Raw genomic sequence first — 23,971 nt, forward strand, 5'->3', positions numbered from 1 at the left:
GTACTTCCCAACAGCATCTGCGGTGGTCTTGTTCCTGGGGTACTACCATATCCTCTCTTGGGCCCTGAGCCAGCACATCACTCTCCTCTGCATCATGTACTCTACCAATCTCCTCACAGTTCTTTGGTGCTCCAGCCTCTCTCCTATGATGAGAATATGATAATCAACTAGCAGTATCCAGCTTTTTTCCTTCAGGAAGTTCTTCTTTGGAAGTATGGTCTTCTTGATTGCATACCAGGTGCTACATGTCCACCTCTCAATTATTCCATAGGGAATTACTCCCTGTCCTGGAGTTGAAAGTACACGAATCTTTGTATCCCAGTGTTTAGACTGTTGGAAGGCATCAGCTCTACTTTCTGTGAGAAGCAGAAGATAAAGGCCTTAAAATTCTCAGCTTGGGGGAATTGGTGCTCAATGTGCATGCTTCTGACACTCCAGTATCTACCCTTATGTCCCAAACCCTGCTTGCTGATAAATAAGGTTCTAGCTTTCAAACACCTATGCAGAATTTATTGACCCCTGTAGCTCTATATTATTTACCCTAGGTCAGACAGTTCTTTTAGAATTGCAAACTAGAACCAAGTATTAACCAAGTCTCTGATTAACAGGTTAAACACTTATGCACCTATGTCTTGGGATGGATACAAAGGGAAGGGTATATAAAAGCAGAATTATTTTTACAAACATCCACTTATTAAACGATGTTTACCATATGCCTATTATATGTCAATCACTATTCTAGAGAGTTGACAGTATGCAAGCAAACCCTCTGCCCTCCTGGAACCTACATTCTATTGAGAGATAAAGACGATCAATAAGTAAATAAACTACATGTATATTAGATAACTAGAAATAATAAGAATAAAAGCAAGAGATGGAGATAATGCATTGATGTCTTAGATAGTTTATCCAGATAATTTATTGTAAAGATTTGAACGAAGTCATGAAGAAATCTGAGGGTGTGAGGTGATGTCCAAGACAAAGAGAATAACAGTTGCAAAGACCCGAGGATCTCAGGTCTCAGGATGCCTAAGTATCTCAAAATAAGTGAAGTGATGGTGTGTTTTGGGAGCCCCCAGCCAAATTGGGGTTCCAGTACCAGAGCAGCTAGCAACTCTGTCCTAGTGGGAAATGACAAAGTACTGAATATGGAATTTAATAATATATTGTTTAATATATATGGGGAAAGTAGGAATAAAGGAAATAAGTTTATTTTTATATAATCTAGAATACACATATTAGACACATAATTATATATATTAAATATACACTAAAATATATAAAAATATCTGTAAAATATTTTTCATATCAAGGCACTTTAAAAAGTAGATTCATAGTCTCTAAAGAGTATCTCTTTAGCTACAATCTCTCTTTTTACTTCTAAAGTCTCTCATTATCCTCAATATTGAGTTAGTACTGAAACTTCATCTCTCGCTTTAATATTGTTAGTTATGTTGGCCTGAGTGCCATCTTTTATCAAGATCTAGACAATAAGTTTATTAAGAGCCAAGTCAGAGCCCTTTATCTAAATTTGACTGACCTTCTCCTCTCCTCTTATGGTAACTCATTAAACATTTGTTTTGTAGTTTATAGGAACGCTAGGAATGCAGATAAATGTAACTTTGCTACTTTCAGGCACAAACCATTAAAAACGATTTTAAATCATTTGATTCATGATATATTTTTAAAGACTCTTAGTTGTTGAAACTGCGGTATTGCTATAATTTTTGAGAAGTCCAGTGATACTCACTCCCATCTTCATTCAAAAGATAGAATTCATTAATTATTTGAAAATAATTTAGGCTTTGAGAATTTGGCTTTGAAAGACCAGGAAGGGAAAGAAAGAGGCCAGAAATATTTTCCTTAGAATAAAATTTTGTTAATAACTTTAAAAAAATCAAAGCCAATAATTTTAATGGGTTAAATTTTAAATCTTATTTTTATAAAAGTAGAATAATTCAGATTAAAAGTTATATTTTATATTTTAAAATTACTTATATTTTAAGTAAAATCATAGTATATTGTAGTTCCCTTTCGAAGGATATTTGTTAAAATAAACTGAAGATATTAACCATTCTCTGATCTTGAGTTTACCCTGTAAATGCTATCTGTGGTTTTGATCTTTCAGTTATTTGTATTTTCTTTGTACTTTGCACCTTTTTTCCCCTCAATATGAGGATTAAAGAATCCTGATATGAATGGTATAAACATGCAAGTGGATAATGTCACAATATATTTTCTGACCTAGTATTATTTCTGGCAATACTTCTTAAAACATTTTTTAATACAAAGATGTATATAGTCATGAAACTTTTTAGCTTGAATGTGTTAAAATAACACTTCAGACAAATTAAATGTAATAGAGTTTAATTGAGCAAGAAAAAAATGATTCACGAGTTGGGCAGCCTCCCAATCACTGCAGAATCAGAGAGACTCCAGATATACCTTGTGGTCAGAACAAATGTACAGCCAAAAAAAAAAAAAGAAAAAAAAAAAGAAAGAAAGGGACATACAGAAATTGGAAGTGAGGTACAGAAATAGCTGGATGGGTTACAGATTGGTGTTTGCCTTATTTGAACACAGTTTGAACACTCAGCAGTGTATGAGTATTTGGGGTTGGCAGCTGGGATTGGTCAAGACTCAGCTATTGTTACAAGCAAATACTCTTAAGTTAGGTTTTCACTATTGTCTATCTATTAAGGTAGGTGATGGTTCATCTACAAGGACTTAAATATAGAAGTACGAAGTCCTTCTCAGGTTACATTTAGTTTGCTTTAATAAATGTAATACGTATCTTAAAATAACATGGGGTTAATTAGAAGCTGTGAGTTTTTGTTTTGTTTTGTTTTGTTATGTTTTTTGAATCAATGTCTCACTGTTTCCCCAGCTGGAGTGCAGTGACATCATGGCTCACTACAACCTTTGTCTGAACTCAAGTGATCCTCTTGCCTCAGCCTCTCAAAGTGCTGGGATTACAACTGTAAGCCACCATGCTTGGCAACTATTTTTTTTTTTTTAAGTCCACTGGCTTAATGATTCACGAGTTGGGCAGGCTCCCAATCAAAGCCTCTCAATTAAAATCTAATTAAAAACCCTTCCCTAATATTTGTACGTTGGCTTCTGTATAGACTCCAGTTATTGCCGTTTCTAATTGCTTCTCATTCACTTTGTATCTTTTACATAAGAATTTCTCATTCAAACACTTCCCTTTTCTTTTTATGTGGAGAACTGCCTCTGTAGTTCACTCAGTGTTTCTACTCAGTACTGGACAGATTGTGATTTAAAGTGGCTTAGAACCTGTCATCCTGGATGATCGCTTCAGCTGTCCCTATTGTGTGCTTGGCTGTTTCCTAGATTCTATAATTTCTTCTTTTTTTGATTTCCAATCCAATATTGCCATTGTACATCCTCAGGTATAGCCTCCCAATGTAGAGTGCATGGCAGAAAAAAAATCTGATCTTTTTTATTTATAAAAATGTTTTTAATCTTAACCTCATACTTGTTAATGAATATGACTGGAATCCTAGACTGAAAATTATTTTCCCATAGACCTTTAAAGGAATTGGTATGATTGTTGTCTGACCTTTAATATTGCTGAAAAAAATTCTAATGCTAGTCTAACTCCTTATTCTTTGAGTGATCCATTGTTTTATAATGTTTGTTGTTGTGTTTTGAAAACTTTTAGTTATTCTTAGTAGTCTGAAAGTTCACAATAATACCTTTATTTTGGCGAGTTTAAAAATCCATCCTTGTTGGAATTTGGAATTTATATCTTGAAGATTCTCATCTCTAATTAGCTTCAAAATGTTTTTTGTCTTTTTTTCTTTGCTTGATTTCTCCAAGAGTTTGAATTTCTTCTCCCTTCCTGAAAGTAATATTAACAGGGTAGCTGAACTCCTGGATTAAACCACTAGATAGCCTATCAATTCTCTCATTTAAAAAAAAATCTTTATTTTACCCTTCCTATTGAACATTTTATTTCTTTTTTTCCAAAAAGTATTACTTTCTTGTGGTAAGAAGACTTAAAATGAGATATACCTTCTTAAAAAATGTTAAGTATACTTTATTATATTAGGTATAGGTACAATATTGTACAGTAGATCTCTAGAGATTATTCTGCTTCCTTAACTGAAAATTTATGCCTGCTGATTAGTAACTCCCAATTTCCTGGAGAAAGGATAGTCTGTTCAATAAATCATGTTAGGGAAACTGGATATCCACATGCAGAATAATAAAATTAGACCCCCATCTCACACCATATACAAAAATCAACTCAAAATGAATTAAAGACTTAAACACAAAACCTGAAACTGTAAAACTACTAGAAGAAAACATAGGGGGAGTGGGCACAGTGACTCATGCCTGTAATCCCAAGACTTGTGAAAGCCAAGGTGGGCAGATTGCTTAAGCTCAGGCGTTCGAGACCAGCCTGGGCAACGTGATGAAACCCCATCTCTAACAACAACAACAACAAAATTAGCTGGACTTGGTGGCACATGTCTGTGATCCCAGGAATTTGGGAGGCTGAAGTGGGAGGATGCTTGAGCCTGGGAGGTAGGGGTTATACTGAGCTGAGTTTGTGTCGCCACTGTACTCCAGCCTGGGTGACAGAGTGAGACTCCCTCTGAAAAAAATAGAATAAAAAAGAAAGAAAATATAAGGTAAAAAGTCCATAATATTGGTCTGGACAAAGATGTTTTGGCTATAGGCCCAAAAGCATGGGCAACAAAAGCAAAAATGGGCAAATGAGATTACATGAAACTAAAAAACTTCTGTATAGCAAAGGAAGCAATCAACAGAATGAAGAGATAACCTATAGAATGAGAGAAAATATTTGCAAGTAGTACATTGGATAAGAGGTTAATATCCAAGATAGATAAGGAATTCGAACAACTCAATAGCAAGAAAACAACCCAATTAAAAAATGGGTAAAGAAACAGAATAAGCCTTTCTGTAAAAAAGACATACAAATAGCCATCAGGTTTATGAAAAAATGCTCAGCATTACTAATCATCTGGGAAAGGTAAATCAAAATCACAATGAGATATTGCCTCACTCCTGTTAGCATAGGTATTACCAAAAAGATGAAAAATAACAAGTGTTGGTGAGGATATGGAGAAACGGAAATCCTTGTACACTGTTGGTGGGAAAGTAAATTAGTACAGCCATTATGGAAAACAGTATGTACATTCCTCAAAAAAATTAAAAATGGAACTATTACGTGATTCAACAGTTCTACTACTGGGTATATATCTAAAGGAAACGAAATCGGTATATGGAAGAGGTATCTGGACTCCCATGTTCACTGCAGCATTAATCACAATAGCCAAGATATGGAATCATTCTCAGTGTCCATCAACAGATAAATAGATTTTAAAATGTGGAATATATACAAAATGAGATACTATTCAGCCTTAAAAAGGAAGGAAAACCTGTCATTTGTGACAACCTGGACAAACCTGAACATTACGTTTTGTTAAAACATAGTGGGGTGGACGCAGTGGCTCATGCCTGTAATCCCAATGCTTGTGGAAGCCAAGGCTCTACAGATATATATATATATATATATATATATATATATATATATATATATATATATATGCTGGATTTGGCATGTGTCTGTGGTCCCAGTGACTTGGGAGGCTGAGGTGCACAGAAAGACAAATACTACATCACACTTATTGTGGAGTGTTAAAAAAAATTGAACTCCTAGGAACAGAGAGTAAAGTGATAGTTACTAGGGGGTGGGGAGTGGAGGGAGTGGGGAGATATTCATCAAAGATTTTATTAATTAAAAAATAATAAAATTATTATTGAACAAAATTTTATTTACAGAAATAAGTTCAAGAGATCTATGGTATAAAATGTTGACCACAGTTGATAATGCTATATTGTATACTCAAAAATTCCTAATAGATTTTAATCACCACAAAAAATAAGCACATGAGGTAATGCATACGTTAAATAACTTGATTTAGCTATTCTACAATGCGAACAGATATGAAAACATCATGTTTACACCTTAAATATATACACTTTTTAGCTTCAATTAAAAATAAATAAAAAATGGTTAATAAGAGTAAGTCCCCATTTTTCCCCTCCCTTTAGCCCTGGGAACCATTATTTCACACTTTGATTCTATGAATTTGACTATTTTAGTTAGATACCTCATAGTATTTGTCTTTTGTGACTGGCTTACTTCAATTAGCATAATGTCCTCAAAGTTCCATGTTATCACAAATGACAAGATTTCCTTTCTTTACAGTCAAAATAGTATTCCATTGAATGTATATCTCACATTTTCTTTATGCTTTCATCCGTGGATATACAATTAAGTTGTTTTCACATCTTGGTTATTGTGAATATTGCTGCAATAAACATAGAAATGCATATGTCTCTTCAAGATATTGATTTCAATTATTTTGGATATATGCTTAGATGTGGGTTTGCTAGATCATATGGTATGACAATTTTAATATTTTTTAGGAACCTCCATATATTTTTCCATAGTTGCTGCAATAAAGACATACCTGAGACTGGGTAATTCATAAAAGAAAGAGGTTTAATTGACTCTCAGTCCAGCATGGAGGGGAAGCCTCAGGAAATGTACAATCATGGCAGAAGGGGAAACAAACACATCCTTCACATGGCAGAAGGAGATAAAATAATGACTGCCCATAGAAGGGGGAAGCCCCTCATAAAACCACCCAATCTTTTGAGAACTATCTCACTACCATAGAACAGGATGGAAGAAACTGCCCCCATGATTCAATTATCTCCACCTGGTCCCTCCCATGACACATAGAGATTATGGGAACTACAATTTAAGATGAGATTTGGATGGGGACACAGTCACCATATCATTCTGTCCCTGGCCCCTCTCAAATCTCATGTCCTCACAATTCAAGACACAATCATGCCCTTCCGACATTCCACCAAAGCCTTAACTCATTCCAGCATTAACTCAAAAGTCCAAGTCCAAAATCTCATCTGAGACAAAGCAAGTGTCTTCTGCCTATAAACCTGTAAAATCCAAAGCAAATTAATTACTTCCTACATACAATGGAGGTACAGAAATTTGGTAAATACTCCCATTCCAAATAGGAGAAATTGTTCAAAACAAAGAGCTACAGGCCCATGGAAGGCCAAAATGCAATAGGGCAATCATTAAACCTTAAAGTTCCAAAATGATCTCCTTTGACTCCGTGCCTCACATTCTGGTCACGCTGGATGTGGTCTTGTATAGCCTTGGGCAGCTCTGCTCCTGTGGCTTTTCAGGGACGGCCCCTCTCCTGGCTGCTTTCATAGGCTGGCATTGAGTGCCTGCAGCTTTTCCAGGCACATGAGCTGTCAGTGGATCTATCATTCTGGGGTCTGGAGGATGGTGGCCCTCTTCTCACAGCTCCACTAGGCAGTGGCACAGTGGGGACTCCATGTGGGAGATCTGACCCCACATTTATCTTTCACATTGCCCTAGGAGAGGTTCTCTGGAAATCCAGGCATTTCCATACATCCTCTGAAAACTAGGTGGAGGTTCCCAGACTTCAATTATTGACTTCTCTCTACCCTCAGTCTCAACACCACATGGAAGCTGCCAAGGCTTGGGGCTTGCACCCTCTCCAGCCATGACGCTATACCTTGGCTCATTTTAGCCATAACTAAAGCTGCTAGGAGGCAGTCCTGAGGCTGCACACAGCAGAAGGGCTGGGGACCTGATCCAGGAAACAATTTTTCCTTCCTAGGCCTCTGGGCCTGTAATGGGAGGGATTGTCACAGTGGTCTCTGACATCCCCTGGAGTAATTTTCCTTATTGTCTTGGTGATTAACATTGGGCTCCTTATTACTTATGCAAATTTCTGCAAGTGGCCTAAATTTCTCCCCAGAAAATGGGTTTTTCTTTGTTATTGCATCATCAGGCTACAAATTTTCCAAACTTTTATGCTCTGCTTCCTCTTGAATGTTTTGCTACGCAAAAATTTCTTCCACCACATACCTAAATAATCTCCCTTAATTTCCAAGTACTAGGGAAAGGGCAAAAACCCATCAGTCTCCAAAAGCACAGTAAGAGTTACCTTTGCTCCATTTCCCAACAAGTTCCTCATCTCCATCTGAGACCACCTTAGCCTGGACTTCATTGTCCATATCACTATCTATCAGCATTTTGGTCAAAGTCATTCCACTAGTCTATAGGAAGTTCCAAACTTTCCCACATCTTTCTGTCTTCTGAGCCCTCCAAGTTTCTAGCAACTTCCAAACTTTCTCACATTCTCCTATCTTCTTCTGAGCATTCTAAACAGTTTCAGCCTCTGCCTCTTACTCAGTTTCAAAGTCGCTTCCACATTTTTGGATATCTTTACAGCAGTGCCCCACTACCCAGTACCAATTTACTGTATTAGTTTATTCTTATGCTGCTAATGAAGACATACCTGAGGCTGGGTAGTTTATAAAGGAAAGAGGTTTAATTGACTCAAAATTCAGCACGGCTGGGGAGGCATCAGGAAACTTACAATCATGGTGAAAGGGGAAGCAAACATGTCCTTCTCCACGTGGTGGCAGGAGAGAGAAGAATGAGCGCCCAGCAAAGGGGAAAGCCCTTTATAAAACCATCAGATCTTGTGAAAACTAACTCACTATCATGAAATTAGGATGGGGCAGCTGCCCCCATGTTACAATTATTTCCACCTGGTCCCTCCTACTACATATGGGGATTATGGGAACTACAATTCAAGATGAGATTTAGGTAAGAACACAGCCAAACTGTATCAGTGTACAAGGATTCTAACTTTCTCTCATTTTCATCAACATGGTCTTTTGCCTTCCTGATAGGTTTGAGGTGATATATCATTGTGAGTTTAACTTTTATTTCCTAAATTATTAGTCACTGAGCATGTTTCATATACCTGCTGGTCATTTATATGACTTATTTGGAGAAATATCTTTTCACATCCTTAGCCCATTTTTAATTGGTTTATAAGTTTTTTGATCTTGAGTTGTAGAAATTCCTAATATATTTTGAAGATTAACCTCTTGTTAGATATATGGTTTGAAATATTTTCTTTCATTTTACCAGTTGTTTTTTTACTCTGTAGGTTGTTTCCTCTACTGTGAAGAAGCTTTTTAGTTTCGTGTAGTCTCACTTGTCTATTTTTGTTTTTGTTGCCTGTGCTTTTGGTGTCATATTCGTGAAATCATTAACCAGGCCAATGTCATAAAGATTTTCCTTATGTTTTTTTCTGGGAAGTTTACATTTTTAGTCTTACATTTCAGTCTTTAATCCATTTTGAGTTTTTTGTAATGGTAAAATCAGGATGCAGTGTTCTTATTTTGCATATTCCAGTTTACCCAATGCCATTTGTCAAGGGTAGTATAATTCACCCATTGTGTATTTTTGACATACTGTTTGAAGATCAATTGACTGTATACATTTGGATTTATTTCTAGGCTTTCTATTCCATGACATGAGTCTAGTCTGTGTGCCTGCATGTAAACAAGTACCACACTGTTTTAATTTCTGAAGGTTTCTAACATATCCTGAAATCAGAAACTGTGGTGCCTCCAGCTTTGTTCTTATTTCTCAGGATTGATTTGGCTATTCGTGATCTTCTGTATTTCCATATTGTCTTAGTCTTTTCAGGTTGTTATAACAAAATATCATAGACTGGGTGGCTTATAAACAACAGAAATTTATTTTTCACAGTTATGGAGGCTGGGAAGTACAAGATTAAGTTGCTGGCAAATCTGGTGTCTGGCGAGAACCTGCTTCATTTATGTTACCTTCTTGTTATGTGCTAATGTGGTGGGAGGGGTGAACAAGCTCCTATGGGTCTATTTTATAAGGGCACTGTATTAGTCCATTTTTACACTGCTATAAAGATACTATTAAGACTTGGTAATTGATAAAGGAAAGAAGTTTAATTGAATCACAGTTCTACATGGCTGGGGAGGCCTCAGGAAACTTACAATCATGGCAGAAGTTGAAGGGGGAAGCATGGCAAGTCTTTCATGGTGACAGAAGAGAGAGCGAGCAAAGGGCAAGTGCCACACTTTAAAACCACCAGATTTTTTGAGCTCTCACTCATTGTCACAAGAACAGCATGGGGGAAACCACTCTCATAATCTAATCACTTCCCACCAAGTTCCTCCCTTGACATGTGGGGATTACAATTTGAGATGAGATTTTGGGTGTGGACACAGAGCCAAACCATATCAGGCACTAATTCCATTGATGAAGCCTTCATCCTCAACTCCAAAAAGCCCCTCCTCCTAAAGCCATCATATGAGTGATTAGTTTTAACATGAATTTTGGGAGGACATAAGCATTCAGACTATGCATTAGTTTGTTGTCACACTGCTAATAAAGACATATCCACAACTGGGCAATTTATAAAGGGAAGAGGTTTAATTGACTCATAGTTCAGCATGGCTGGGGAGGCCTCAGGAAACTTACAATCATGGTGGAAGGGGGAGCAAACATGTCCTTCTTCACATGGTGGCAGGAAGGAGAAGTGCTGAGCAAAGTGGGGAAAACCCTCTTATAAAACCATCAGATCTTGTGAGAACTCACTCACTCTTATAAGAACAGCATGGGGGAAACCACCCCTATGATTCAATTACCTCCCATTGAGTCCCTTCCACAACACATGGGATTATGGGAACTACAATTCATTATGAGTTTTGAGTGGGGACATAGCCAAACCCTATCAGATTATAATACATATAAACAGTAGAATTGATTTTCTATTTCTGTAAAAAGAAAAGTCATTGGTATTTTAGTACACAATTCATTGAATTTGTAGATCCCTTTGAGTAGTATAGATATTTTAAAAATATTAAGTCTTCCATTCATGAATACAGAATTTCTTTCTAATTTTTTTGTCTTCTTTAATTTATTTCATTAATGTTTTGTAGTTTTCAGTACACAAGTTTTTCACTTCCTTGATTAAGCTTATTCCTTAGTATTTTATTCTTTTTGGTGCTAATATAAATGTGATTTTCTAAAAAATTTCCTATTTAGTTAGTTCATTTATAGTGCATTATAAAAGGTATCCAAACTGAAAATAAATAAATTGTTCCTGTTTTCAGAAGATATAATCATATACACAAAACCTTAAAGACTCTACAAAATGGCTGTTAGAGTTGACACATTTAGTAAAGTGCCAGGATACAAAATCAACATGCTTACTCTGTACTGAGCCAGTGGTGCAGAGCTATGGGATATACCATCCCAAGGTATTATCTCCATTTTCTCCCAGGTGGTTAGTCTGTGCTGAACCCAGCAGAGTTTCAAGAATGACAAGTATGTTGCTAGGTTTCTACACATCCCACAGAAGTTGGGATTATTGGATACATGGATCAATACTTTCCCTCCCTGGGGGAAAGCTGAGAGCTTATATATATATATTTTCTCTGATTTTTCTGTGCTGTGCAGGATAAAGGACCTATAGTGTCTACAAGCCCAAGCTGTTGTCTTCATTCTCTCTCAGGCAGCTAGATTGTACGAGAACTGTTAGAGCTCCAAGATTGACAATACAGAAGCCAGTCCTCTGAGAGTTCTCTCAGAAAAGTAGGGGCTCTGGATGTGTGAAGCAAGTCTTCACCTCACCCCAGAGAAGCTTGGAGCTAGGAGACCTCTTCCTGCATGCATGGCATTGTGACACAGGCAGGTACTCTGGCAAGAAGATGTGAATCTCTTTACTATCTTTGGTTAATGTGGTATCATATTCTTCTAAAGAACAGAGGCCTTTCAATTATTTTCAGAACTTTTCACAAAGGAAACATGTCTGTAAATTGTTGCTGAATTAGTATGTTTTAGGGTACAAATAATAATTTTAATTTTCAAACATTTGACTTCATTACAAAGTATTATAATTTGACTTATTGTATTTTCTTGAGTCTCACTGAGGATGGTGATTTTTAAAAATATTGTTTTCTTAGGTTATATCTGTTTTCTCCTTGGTCAGTTTTTCTATTTATTTATCTTGTTATTTGTGTTTCGAGTTAAGTACATTTCCCCCGCAAATGTCTGGAGATTCCTTTTTGCTAATTCATTTAAGAGTGAAAGAATTATATGCTTTGTGTAAGTAGGGATATGTAAACTGGTTAGTTTTACTTTAGAGTGAGTGTACATTAATTTATGAGACACTAAGCAGTAAAAATTGGAGTGCATCACTTTGGATGCCATACCCTTAGTAATGTGCCAACTTCTGTCCATATATTTTATTCCATTCATTTAGTAAATACAGAGACTGCTCAAGTTCAGATAGTTGAAAGGACTCTTAAGACTACACAGGGTATACTCAGGTAAGGCTTTAATAAAAGTAAAGGCAATTACATATAACAGAAGAGATAAAATGCAGGCAGTTATCAAAAGGTCTGAGATTTGTAGGTGCATAATACTTGAATATTTTCTCAGTTTTACAGGACATGATTCATTTTCACATTACATACTACCAAGATGTGCACAAGATATCTTGGTTTCAGGGAAACCATGGCCCAAGTAATGAATGGTGATTTATGTCTCACTGGTAGGCATTCTGGAGATACTCACAGAGCTATTCTCATCTAACTGCAAATTAACCCACTTTACACAGCACAAATAACCCCCTGAATTTTAGCTTAAAATAAATACCTGGTTGTCCATCATTCTGTGTGGGTGTTGCATGTCAGTACACAGAATTTTAAATAAACTATGTTTCAGTCCTAATTTTTATTTCCAATCTACAGTGTTTCGCCATTTTTGAGTCCAAAGCTTCTGCGGGGTTTGGCAGTTTGGCTCTTCACTCAAAAGAAGTTCCTACAGCATGCATTCTAGTTTATGTTTCCTCTGTTCTGCTTGACTTCTTTTCAACCTCTTCCCATTTTCCAGAGCTTTGTTGAAATCGAAATATTAGTGAGTCAATGCTCTTTTAACTTATTTTCATCTTAATAGATCTCTGAAGGCAATGAAATTAATGAATATGTTCAGTCTTCCATCTTGAACAGGAAGTTTGTTTTGCTTTATAAAGGCATTTTATAGTTTTGTTTTTGATTCTGCTTCATATCATAAAGAAGAATATGTAGAAAATGGAAACTCCTCAGTACCACTTTAGCAGGGGATTATGTTGTTTATGAAAATCAATATTTGCAATGGTGTTTCTATTCCTTAGTAATCATAGGATATGCTGTACATATGTTAGGCACTAAAATAAGCTCAGTAATTTTAAACTTTATGTAATGTTAAACTTTAGTATCTTGCCTGGAACAAAATCCCCCATTGCTTTTTAAACAAATAAATTATTTCAATTTCCAAATACTAAGATTTGAAAATGAATTTTTAGAACAAAAACTATTTGTTACAAACCATTTGTTAAGTTGGCAGTTTACCATGTTGCAAGGTTATTTTAAGTAAAAAATGATTTCTATAACAACATGTCTAGGCAGGAATTATAGGTTTCTTTATCATAGGTTTCTTTTATTGACTATAGGGTGTTTTGACATTTAAATCTCATTATTAATTTATAAGAATTATATAACATTATCAGGCTGTAAGCCATTTGAAATGTTGGCTATTTAGATGTAAAGAATTTGTTGTGTCCTTAAACTGACCTATCTCTGAAAATGTTCAGTCTAGGATTGTTATGGGTAAAGATTCATAGAGTATTTTTTTGGCGGTTTCTTTTCTTTTGATCTATTACTAATAAAATAGAGATAAAGTTTTAAAACAATATCTAAATGTTCTCATTAATTCAAGGTGAGAGGTTACCTGGAAAGAAATGCAATCATACCCTAGAGGCAGCCAGATTTCTGAGTCCTACGTTTGCCACTTTGACTGTTTTAGCTATTTTCTTCTGTTTATTTTAGATTTCACTCACACAGAGAGACCATCTGTAGATATACCAGGGTCTAAATATTTAACCAAGATTTTAATTTACTACTAGTTGGAATGAAAAACATATTTCTATAGAGATTTAGTTTATCATCATTTTAAATTTTGGTTTTATTTACCTGATGTTCAAAAGCTTTTTTTAAATTTAAATATATATCTATCTATATCTCTATACATGTATTGGAGTAGTCAAGACTACAAGACTAAACTCTAAAATTTAAAAAATAACCTTAGAAAAGGCAAACACTCGCTTTGTGCTACACATCTTGAAATAAAAAAATATTTTTTCTTGGTGAAATACAAATCAGGAATGAGACAGAACGAGTTAAAACATATATATATGAGGGAGTCCTAATTCCTTTAAGGCCATTATTTATATAAATTAAATGTCAACTTAATAGTTTGCCTTTTGTGAAAATGTGTTATGTATAAAGCAAAAAACCTAGTTACTGCTATTCCCTAATCCTTCTCTACCTCTCTTATGTGGCCCACTGTGAGTGTAAATTTCTATTTTTAGATTTTTTTTAGTTTTATACAAATATGTATCATTTTTGTACAAAATTAGGATTATAATATACATATTATTCCCCTGATATTTTTTATTTTATACATCTTCTCATATTAGTACTTATCTATCTTCTTTTAGTTTTTAACAACTTTATTAAGGTACAATTGAAATAATAAGTTGCACAAGTTTGAAGTGTGTAATTTGCTAAGTTGTGACTCTTGTGAAATCATCACTACAATCAAGAAGTTAAAAGTATCATTCACTGTAAAGTTTTCTCATTTCACTTTGTGATCTCAGAGTAATTATTCTAAAATTCTTGAATGTTCATGTGCATATCACTGGGACATTGCTTTTTAATGATGAATAGAATTTCATTGTATGGATATATCACAATTGTTTATCCATCCACTTGATGATGGACATTTGTATTATTTTCAGTTTTCAGTTTTATAGAAGCTATGAATATTTCATTTAAGTGTGTGTATACACATACTTTCATTTCTTTTGAGTAAACACCTAGAAGTGGAACGTCTGGTCATGTGGTAGGTAAATGTATCCAGTTTTTAGAAGCTGCCAAATAGTTTTCCAAAGTGGTTATGAGTATGAAAGTTCTAGTTTTCTTGCATCTTTTACAGAACTTGATATAGTCAGTCTTTTCAAATTCAGGTATTCTAGTAGTGTGTAATAGTGTATCTTTTTGGGTTTTGATCGCATTTCTCTAATCACTAATGAAGTTAAGCAAATTTTCATGAGCATATTTGCTCTTCATACATGTTCTTTGATAAATAATATGTGCCTAATTTTCAGAATAAATGTTACTTTCTACAAAAAAGGCTAACTGGAATTGTGATCGGAATGGTGCTGAATCTATAGATCAAGTTTTTGGGGGTCGACATTAACAATATTTGAACTTCCAATTTATAAGCACAGTACGTCTCTTCATTTGTTTATGTTTTTATTTCTCTCAACAATGTTTTATAGTTTTATAGTTTATAATATAGGCTTTCCATTTATTTGTCAGATTTACTCCTAAGTATTTCATAATTTTGATGCTACTTGTTACTGATTTTTAATTTCTATTTCTAATTTTTCATGGATAGTAGATAGAAATATACTTTTTATATACTGATCTTGCTAAATTCCTTTATTCTAATAGTTTTTTTTCATAGATTTCATAGGATTTTTGTATAGATAATCAGATCACTTCCTAATATGAGCATTTTTCTTTCTTTCTCACCAATATGTCTAATTTTGATTCCTTTTTATGTCTCATTGCTCAGGCTAGCAAAAGTGAGTCTCCTTATCTGGTTCATAGAGAAATAGTGTTTAATTTTCACAATAAGTGAATGTGATGTAAACAATAATTTTTTTTGTATATGCACTTTATCAGGTTCAGAAAATTTCCTTATATGCCTAGTTCATTGAGAGTTTTATTAGGTCTGTGAGATGTTGTCCAAAGCTTTGTCTTTAATTATTGATATTATTACTTGGGTTTTTTTTTTAAAGTCTCTTAATAGGGTGAATTATATATTGATTAATTTCTAAATGTTAAAGCAGTTGTTTATTCCTGCACCTGGTCATGGTGTATTGTTTCTTTTAAAAAAGGGATGGTGGCATGAAGTTTTGTTTTGTAGTCACTTTGGATTTGGAATGCGTAATGCTGGATCAAAGAATAAGTTGGAAAGTAATTTCTTCCTCTTTAAATTTTAGTTTTAACTTAAATTTCAATTTTTTGGATTGGTATTTTTTCATAAGTTTCTGCTAGCATTCACCATTGAAGTTTTGTGGGGCTTAAGGTGTTTTTTGTGAAAATATTTTTAAGTACAAATTCAAATAGTTAATTGATATAGGGCTTTTAAAGTTATTTATTTGTTCTTGACTAAGCTTTGGAAATTTGAGTTTGTCAAGGAATTTGTTAATTTCATCAACTTTCTTGAACTTATTGGCATAAAGCTATTCATAATATTCTTTGATTGCCATTTAAAATTTAGAAAAAATTTAGTGATGTCACCGCTCTCATTCTTCACATTGTTATTTGTGTTTTATTTTTTTCATAATTAGTCTGACAAGAGGTTCTTCAATTTTGTTGGTGTTCTCAAAGTTTTAATTGGATTTTTCTATTATTTTCTTATTTCCCCTTTGTTGGCTACCACTCTGATCTTTATTTTTGCTTTTTTCTGTGTAAGTTGGGGTTTCTTTGCTTTTTCTAGTTTCTTTAGGTGAATAATAAGGGCATTGATTTGAAATCTTTATTATTTTTCTGCATTTATTGCTATAATTTTCTTATTTCTCTTTAGCAAAATACTGTCAATTCTGATAGATTGTTTTTTTATTTTCATTCAGTTCAAAATGTTTTCTAATTCCTTTCCTTTTTAAATTTCTTATTTTACTCGTGAATTATTTAGAAATGTGGCATTCCGTACCCTCACCCCTAATATTTGGAGATTTTTGAAAGTGTTTTCAGTTACTGGTTACTAGTTTGATTCCTTTGTGGTCAGAGAACATTGCATGACTTGTATCCTTTTACATTTATTGAGACTTGTTTTATGGCTTAGAATATATTGATATATGTCCCTTGTGCCCATGTACCCCAGAACTTAAAGTAGAATTAAAAAATATTTTTACTTATCAGAAAATATCATAGTAGTGATGACATAAGTAAACATTATATGTAGAGTCCTTAATTTTTTCATGGAAATATTTAGGTAATATTTCTTCAGATTACTCATGATTCTTATCATGAGACACATTTTTATTATTAGAGAAGTTGATAATATGTGAATAATACAATGTGACATTATCACCCATATAAAATCTTTATCATCCATATTTTTTTCTTGAGAAATATCAGACTCAACAACTACTATAATTTTTTGGTTACCAAAATTATTTAATTTAATGTCTATGCATTTCTTTTCCTAGAAAACACTTCAAGATTTGAAAAGGTAAAAATACAGAATGAACAATACTGCAGTGAATCATCCTTTATGAAAGGATCATATTTCAAAGATGTGTGCTTCTTAATTAATAAACAGGCAAATAGGATATTGTAACTAGGCTTTGTATTCCAGCAAACAGAGCCAATTTTGGACTGTGAATTTTACAGTAGAATACATGGTGAATTTCGGACCGGGGCAGATTAGTTTTATGAGACCTGGAACTCTAAGAAAAAATAATACAACATTTAAAAAAATTGTTATCAAAATCGTATTTGTTGAGAATGAGAAAATCTATCACAAAATGCTACAAATTTAAAAAGCTGGGAAACAATATTGAGCAATAAAAAATAAAATATAGAAATTAATAAAATTTTAAAATAGTTAACTACTTGACACACACTATTATCTTATCCCCCTTCTATTTTTATGCATGCTTGTTATTGACTTGTATTTTTTGTCCTATATGGATATTGAGTTGTTCCAGCACCATTATTGGAGGAGACTTTCCTTTTCTGGTTGAATTTCTCTTGTGTTGTAAATTTACTGCATGCGTGAGATCTATTTTTGAACATATTATTCTGTTTCATTGATCCATTTGTTTATTCTTCAACATTACTACACTGTATTGATTATTGTAGCTTTATAGAAACTTCTGAAAACTTGAGTCTTCTTTTTCCAACATAGTTTTAGCTATCATAGATCCTTTGCTTTGCCAAACACAATTTAAAATTACCTTGTCAATTTCTAGGAAGAAACATGGCAGAATTTTTATTGGGATCACATTTATTCTATAGATACATTTTGGGAGAATTGGTATTCTTTATAGCATTTGGTTTTTTTATTGATGAAAATAGTTTATTTCGTCACTAATCTTGGTATCTTTTATTGCTCTCAGCATTGTTATACACTTTTAGTATATAGGTTTGTATCTCTTTTTGTTAAATTTATCCCTGAGTATTTTAAAATTTTGTTTTTAAAGACTTATTGTTAATGTATTAATAATAGAATTTGTATTTTTTTCTATTAATTCTATATCTTGCAACATTAGTGATGGCAGCAGTGGGCCATTTGGAGTGGCCACTGCCATCACACTGACTGTAGCAGGGTGGTGTGGCCAGGGCTGCATGCTCCATGGAGCTGGTGGAGGCTGGGGACAAGTGGGAGCCCCATCCCTGCCAAGTTGGAGCAGGAGCTCCCTGGGTGCTACTGCAGCTGCTCAAGCCATGGCTGCAGACTTGGGCATCTCTGTGCTCTCAGGCTGGGAGCATGCTGGATTCCCACCCTCCTGGACGCAGCTGCAGCCTCCCAAGTCACAGTTGTGGACCCAGGCCTCCTGCTCCATGAAGCAGGCAGGAGCCCTGCCAACCTGGGTGCAGCTTTAGCTGCCCAAGTTGTGGCTCCCGGGGCTCCATGTGCTCTTGGGGAAGCCCAGAACAGACAGGAGCCCTGCCCTCCTGATTGTAGCTACAGCCACTACAAACCAAGGCTGCAGACCTGGGCCTCCCACTCCACAGAGGAGGCAGGAGGTGCTCCCCCACCCCCAGAACAGCTGCAATCTCCTAAACCAAGGCTGTGGACCCAGGCATCTCTGCACTCCTGGGAGCCCGGGAAGGTCCCCCCTGCCCTCACAGACTTGAAAGTGCCTGCTCCCATTGCCTGACTTCTCCCTGCTATCAGCACCCATTCTGATCTCAGAGCAAAGTTGAGGCCAAGCCTGGGTGCTGTCATAGCTGGGCTGGGTGTGCACATGCTTGGGGTAGTGCTAACATGCCAGCTTCCTGCCACCTCGGCCTTCTCCAGAATGTGGGCACCAATGAGCACAGGAGGGAAGCCACGGGGTTGCTGAGGACAGCTCAGCACTGGCCTGCAGGCACCCCTTGGCATCTACAGCATGGGCACCATGAACAGCAGCAGAAGGCAGATAGGTTCCTGGGTGGAAAGGGCAGGTCCCCAGTGAGGCTACAACTTCAGGCCAGGGAGGGCCTGAAGGCTGGGGGCCAGGCTGCCAGTCCAGTAGAGCAGAGTGGGAACTTGTGGTGCCTTTTCAGGGCCCGCCCATGGCCACCCATGGACCAATTAGTGTGCACTTCCTCCCCTCTGAGGCCCATAAAGGCCACTGGCTCAGCCAGAGCTGACTGGGTGTCAGGATGACCAGCTGCAGAGAGGTGCAACCCACTCTAGGGCCTCCTCTCTGCTGAGAGTGGTAGAGATGACAGGATGACCTGCTTGCAGGGACAAGCCACCCACTCTAAGGCCTCTTCTCTGCTGAGAGCTGTTTAGATGATGAGATGACCAGCTGCAGAGGAGCTACCCTCTCTGTTCATAGCTGATTGCTATACACTTGTCAGGATGACTTGCCTAGCAGAGAGGAGTAACCCTCTCTGCTAGGAGCTGAACACATGTCAGGACATTCTGACTGTGAACAGAACCCTTTGTGAGTTTCCTCTAGCTGTTCTATCACTCAGCAAAGCCCCTTTTCATCTTGCTCACCCTCCACTTGTCTGCCACCTCATTCTTCCTGGTTGCAGGACAAGAACATGGAAAACACCGAATGGCAAAGCTAAAAGCTGGAACACTAGTAGGGCTGAGACATGCCCCTTGCTTATTACATTGTGGGTGAAAAGGAAAGATCTGTGGCCCTTTGGGGAGCCCAGACCTGGTAGCTACCCAAACCAGGGCTGTGACTCCCTCTATGGGGCCCTGTGGTTCCTGGTGTCTTCAAGCTCCTGGGTGCCACTGTGTTCCCTGGTGCCAGCTGTGGAAGCTGCTTGCAGTTCCCCTGGTCTGGTCATAGGCTTTCAGAGAACCAGCACCCAAACCAGCACCTGGAGCTGCTTACTCTGCTCTAGCAGCTGGTATGTTTGACTGTGCATAGTGGCTGGACCCCATGCTTGCTCATACATCCCTTGCTGTTCCATAACTGACTTGCCCTTGGCAGGTGTGGGACCCAGGCTGGTAGCATGAGCTGAGCACGACCTACCAGGGAAACAATGAACCCACCATGCCTGAACCAAACTTGGGCAAAGGTGCTACTGGCCACAGAGGTTTCTGACCAGAGAAACGACACCCCAAAGATCCTGTAACCTTTCTAGTGGCAATATTTTTTTCTAATTTCTCAGGAATTTTTATATTCACAATTATGTCAACTGAAAATACTGACATTTTTGTTACTTTCTTTGATATCTGGTTACCTTCCTCACCAGCTTGCATTCTTTCACTGACTAGGAAATCACTGCCATGTTCAGTAGGTGTCACTAGGTCAGACCTCTTTCCCCTTTATATCATCTTAGAAGGAAAGTATCTAATAGTTCACTGTTAAATATATTAAATGTGAATTTGTGTAGACCGTCACTTATCACAGTGAGGAAATTTCCTTCTGTTCCTAGTTTGCTAAGAGGCTTGGAAATTATAGGGGCTTTTTTTGTCAAGTGCCAATTTCATCTATTAAACATTTATATAACATTTTTGGCCTTAAACCACAAAAGTAGTAAATTATATCAATAGATAATCATATGTTAAACTAATCTTGAGTTGCTGTGATATACTCAACTTGATTATGGTATCTGAGCTCTAAATATTGTTGGATTTGATTTATACTTTTAAGAATTTCTGAATATGTTTTTCAAAAAAATTTTGTCTATAATATATTTTATGTTCTTGTCTTGTATTGATAATGAGAAATACTGGCCTCATAAGATGAGCAAATGAGTTGTTAATGTTGTTTCTTCTGTATTTTCTGAAATTTTTGTATAAAATTAGTATAGGTTATTATTTAAATGTTTATTGAGATTTACTGGTGATGCTGCCTGGGCCTAAAGTATTTTTTGTTTATTCCTCTGTGTATTTGTGTATGTGTGTGTGTAGGGGAGCTGAGGATATTTGTTTAATTATAATTGAGTTTATTTATTCACTATATGGCTATTTAACATTTCTATTTTTTCTTCAATCAGTTTTGGTGATTTGTGCCTTTAATAATTTTTTCCATTTAATCTAAGTTGTTAAACTTACTTGGATAAAGTTGTTCATGATATTCCATTATTAGACTCTTAGTATTAGCAGCATCTCTGAGGAAGTTCCTCTTTTCATTCCTTGTGTTAGATTGGGTCTTTTCTCTCTCTGTCTCTTTTATTAAAAGTCATTCTAGTGATTTATTAGTTTCATTAATTTTATCAAAGAATTAACTTCTGGTTTTGTTGATTTTTCTCTATTATTTTTCTGTTTCTTTTTTATATTTTAATTTTATTATTTTGTTTATTATGTTTATTTTAGGTTCTATTTTTACTGTTCTAAGATTCTAGACTGGGAAACAAAAGTCATTGCTTTACATCTTTCTACTTATCTAATGTTACATTTAAAACTATACATTTCCTTTAAGAATTGAGTTAGATGCATTTCACTAATTTTAATTTGCTGTGTATTTATTATCATCCAATTAAATATGTTTTCTAGTTTCTAGGTAATACTATTTATCCTCAAGTTTTTTGATAGGTATTATTATAGTTATACCAGGTTTTTTATACTTAATGTTTACATAATGAATCTTTTTAAAAAATCCTTTAGGCTTTCAAACTTTTTGTGCTTTAATGTTTATATTTAATTTTTTAAGTACACAGTTGGGAATTTAAATCCAGGTTCACAGTTTGTATATCTAATGGAAATGTTTTGTTTTTAAAATTTGAATATAATTATTCACATGCTTGAACTTAAAACTATTATACAGATATTTGATTTCTTTTTTGTCCTTTTTGTTCATTATTCCTTAGTTATATTCTGTCTGTCTCTGGAGGTGTATTAAATATATTTTTAGTATTACATTTTATCTCATTTTAGTCATTCCTGTTTCTGTTTTCCAGTGTTGTTTCTTTAGATAACAAATATGCATTTATAATTTTTCACAGTCTACATTAAAAAATCTTATTATGTCATAGAAATTTACAATATATTTTTCAACTGTCAGATATTTTACTTCTAAATATTCTATAAACATATTATTTATTATTTTTTATTTAAATGTTTATTGTCTTTAAGAAGACAACAAAATATGTATAAGTATAGAAATAATAATTTCAACAGCTCCTAATAATTACTGACCAATTTACTTTTTATGCTGTTCTCCATTCTTATAAACTAGGTTTCTATGTGATATTATTATCTTTTGACCTATAGAAATTCTTTTAATTTTTTTATAGTAGAGATCAATTCTTTCAGATTTTTACTCTCTAAAAATGATTAATGAGTTGAAATGTTTACCCACAAAACTGACAAAGTAAAAAAAAATATATATTGTTTCACAGGTTTCTTGGAAATGGGCACTCTCACACTTCTATAAGGAGTAGAAAAATGGTAGAACTACACAAATCAAATTAAAAATGTCAGGTTGGGTGCGGTGGCTCACGCCTGTAATCCTAGTACTTTGGGAGGCCGAGGTGGGTGGATTGCCTTAACTCAGGAGTTTGAGACCAGCCTAGGCAACACAGTGAAACCCCATCTCTACTAAAATACAAAAAAAATGAGCCAGGCGTGGTGGCATGTGCCTATAGTCTCAGCTACTCCGGAGGCTGAGGCAGGAAAATTGTTTGAACCAGGAAATAGAGGTTGCAGTGAGCCGAAATTGCACCACAGCACTCCAACCGGGGCAACAGAGCGAGACTCTGTCTCCAAAAAAAACGAGCAAAAAAAAACTTGTCTTCTGTCTTAAATATTAAAACTCTGGAATTTATAAGAACATTTAAATGTGTGTAAAGGTGTATCTACAAGGGTGCATGTTGCAGCTTTCTTTTCTTTTTTTGTTTTGTAGTGAATCTTCTTTTTTTTAATTTTAAGTTCTGAGATACATATACACGTTTGTTACATGGGTAAACCTGTGTTATGGGGTTTGTTGTATAGATTATTTCATTACCCAGGTATGAAGCCTAGTACCCATTATTTATTTTTCCTGATCTTTTCCCTTCTCCCTCTGATAGGCCTCAGTGTATGTTGTTTCTCTCTATGTGTCCTTTTGTCTCATAATGCAACTCCCACTTTTAAGTGAAAACATGCAGTATTTGGTTTTCTGTTCCTATGTTGGTTTGCTAAGGATAATGGCCGCCAGCTCCATCCATGTGCCTGCAAAGGACATGATCTCATTCTTTTTCATATGGCTGCATAGTATTCCATGGTGTATATGTACCACAGTTCCTTATTCAAGCTATCACTGATGGGTATTACATGTCTTTGCTATAGTGAATAGTGCTTCACTTTGCTATGTTCTGCATATGTGTGCCTGTATCTTTATAATAGAATGATTTATATTCCTTTAGGTATATACCCAGTAATGAGACTGCTGGTTTGAATGGTATTTCTGTCTTTAGGTCTGTGAGGAATCACATGCTATCTCCCACAATGGTTGAACTAATTTACACTACCACCAACAGTGTATAAGTGTTCCTTTTTCTCCACAACCTCACAAGCATCTGTTTTTTTCTTTTCTTTGACTGTTTAATGACAGCCATTCTGACTGGTGTGAAATGGTATCTCATTGTGGTTTTGATTTGTATTTCCCTAATGATCAGTTATGTTGGGCTTTCTTTCATATCCTTGTTGGCTGCATATATGTCTTCCTTTGAAAAGAGTCTTATATTTACATTTCTCTGATGGCCAGTGATGATGAGCATTTTTTCA

The sequence above is a fragment of the Macaca mulatta genome, chromosome 3, assembly GCF_049350105.2.
Source record: "Macaca mulatta isolate MMU2019108-1 chromosome 3, T2T-MMU8v2.0, whole genome shotgun sequence".
NCBI classification, from domain to species: domain Eukaryota; kingdom Metazoa; phylum Chordata; class Mammalia; order Primates; family Cercopithecidae; genus Macaca; species Macaca mulatta.